The following is a 2,964-nucleotide window of genomic DNA, read 5'->3' on the forward strand; positions in this document are numbered from 1 at the left end:
CTCCTTCCCTTGGGCTTTAAATTGAATTAAACCAAAGAAAAGAAATTTCAACAGGGGGTGATTTCAATTGGATTCTTCAAGTGTCCTGAATTGCACATATCTAGCTATTTTCCCAGTGGGGAACTGTCCCTGAGGGCCAGGTAAATTCCCATGCTTGCATTCTTTTTGCCACTTCTTCCACGACCTGACTAGCATGACCACCAGTCTCAGCTGACTGTCCTTTATTACAGCTGGTAGCTCCCTAGGTGTTCCTCTGTACTGTCCCTAATCAGCATTTCCTCATCCTTCCAATTGCTTTGATGTCCAATTTTTAAATACAGGTGTGGCCTCTCCTCACCACCCTGTCACCTCCCTCATTGCCAAAATAAAGGAAGTATCTTTTTTTTGCTACCAACTTTGCTTGGACTTGGATTCAGTTCCAGCCTGGAGGCTTTACCTGGCTCACCAACCTTAATAGCTAAGCATTGTTCTATTTTTAAATGGGAACATGTAAAACCTTAAGTGATCTGCTTTCTCTGCGTGCTTATACAGAGCCAGATCTAGTTACATTAGTGACACATCTGTTTTTCACTGAGTTTCACTTCTGCCGGCTCAGCTCTGGGGGAGGGCACTCATGTTGATTCTAGCTTGTGCTTCACCAATAGCATTGTTTCCTAAGGTTCAGTTGCAGGGCCAGTGGCTTGAAATGAATACAGTGGGGTTATACAGGTGTCTCTGCAGGTATCTGGCTTGCAAAAATTTTATTTTTGGTAATGGGGTATGAGATGGACAGAGCACAGCATGGCTGTTGGAGGCTGGGAAGGGAATGTCCAGGGACAGCAGGTAGGAAAAACAACTCTTTGCTTTTATTCAGTGCATATTTAACCTGGGGACTCTGAGATGCAAAGAGCATGAAACCCCATGAATGATGACATTTCCATAAAATCGCTTGTCAACAGAGCTCCACTTTAACGATGTGTCTACAGAGCACAATGCAGTATTGTGTAGAGATACCCAATCTAACTGAACCACCTGGTTCTTGTACTAGAAGCAATATGGCCTCATGAGCTCAATACTCGGCAGGTTAGTATACCCAGCTCCTCAGCAGAGACAGGACCATCCTCAGGTGGGGGGGAATGGGGTTGGGGTGACTGCCCCAGGTCCCATGCTTTGGGGGGTCCTACGGAGCCAGGCGGAGCAGCCACAGTGACTCCACGCTGCCGCTGGCTTCGCATCTGGCCACTCAGCACCCCCACCCCCCTTGCCGCTGAATGTGCCGCCAGCTTCTTCGCGTCCAGGGGCAGGGCCCTGCACAGGCTGATTTACCCTGAGCCTCACACCCTGCTCTGGTCATCTCTGAACAGAGGAGATCAGCTTGGGTGCAGTGCCACTCTAACACCGTGGCTATGCTGCTTCCAGCATCTAAGCCAGCTGGCTCTGAGCTAGCTTGAGTACCTCTGCACAGCACTGCAGTGTGCCTGTAAAAGCATCCTAAATACCTGATCCAAAGCCCATTGGAAGGAGTAGAAAGACTTCTCTGGTGTAATCCTGATTTTTAGCCTGCCTATGTCACATCTTGTCTGCCCTCCTCAGCCTGCTCTTTTCCACATGATTCTGCCTCAGCAGAGCTAAATCCAGCTACACTTCAAATCAGTGGTTTCCATCCTTTTTAAATAGATCATCTTTGGCACTGAAAAGCAACACAAGATCTACTGTGTGCTGCCATGCCCCGCCCCCCCCCAAGGCTGTGGGGAAGGAAGGGGAGGGCAGCTTGACACAGAGGGAGAAAAAAATATTTGGGGGCGCACCTCCCCAGCAGGTAAGTCCCACCCGGTCGGGGCCCCACTCAACATACCCCAGCTCCTGCCTCTGCATCACTGTCCCTCACTGCGGGGGCCTCCATCTAGCCCCTGCTCCTTCCCTCCCCCATGGACTGACCTGCTGGGTTGGGGCATACGTGTGCATGCACATGGGCACTTAGTCCCCTACCCCAGCCTCAGATCAACTCCAAGAGTCTCCAAGATCTACTGCAAGAGGCTTGGAGATCCACTGGTTGGTGACCAGTATCTTTAAATGTATCTTTATGGGCTTGGTGAACTGAGGCTCAAACAAAGGACATCTTTGATCTTTGCCCTCTGTCTCTTCTGTCAATAATTTCCCCTTCAGGCCTGCAAGGCCTGACTGACAATTTCCTTGCGTGGGGGGAGGGGGGTTGTTTGTTTTTTTAGTTCCTTGCATAGAAAATGGGGTGGCCTGGTGGAGGTGTGTCAGAGCCCCTGGGCAGGGAAATGGAGGTGGAAGAAAATGCTGCACTGGCTCGTTAGCGCGCTCCATCACTACGCCAGCCCGGGGCGCATGGCTCTGGGGAGCTCGCCCATCCCTGCAGTGCCCCTCGCCTTCTCCTCTTGTTTGACCCGGGTTCTTAATGCCGCCCAGCCCAGCTCCGAGCTGGGCCAGTAGGGAATGGCTGGGAAGCAGATGCACCGCCTAAGCCTTCAGCAGAGGCTCCCGGGTCACGGCTCGACTCCCGGAGCTGTGGACGGAAGACGGGGCCAGCCTCGACAAAAAGTCATTGCTGCTGCTGCTGGCGGCAGGCCGGCCGCGGCCGCCCCCGCCCCCCCCGCTCCAGCCAGCCGCGCAGCATGCCGGGAAATGTAGTCCTGGCTCCGAAGCGGTGGCGCGCCCGGTGGTTCCGCAAGCGACGGGCACTCGGATTGGACAGGGCCGCCGGAGGGGCGGGGAATTCTGGCGCGGGGCGGGCACGGCGTTGATGGACGTGGGCGGGGGCCTATGGTGGGGCGGCGTTTGGCGGGCGGCCCAGGAGGCCTCTAGCTCCGTAGCTGTCCCAGGCGCTGCGCGGCGGCTGGTCGGGGTCCCTGCGGGCGGCCGAACAGGGTCGGGCGGAGCGGAGCGGAGCCGTGCGGGGTGAGTCCCGTCCCGTCTCGTCCGGGCGAGGAGCCGCGGCTCTTTGTGCGGGGGGCGGGG

This window comes from Alligator sinensis, unplaced genomic scaffold (assembly GCF_000455745.1).
Source record: "Alligator sinensis unplaced genomic scaffold, ASM45574v1 scaffold449_2, whole genome shotgun sequence".
NCBI lineage: Eukaryota > Metazoa > Chordata > Crocodylia > Alligatoridae > Alligator > Alligator sinensis.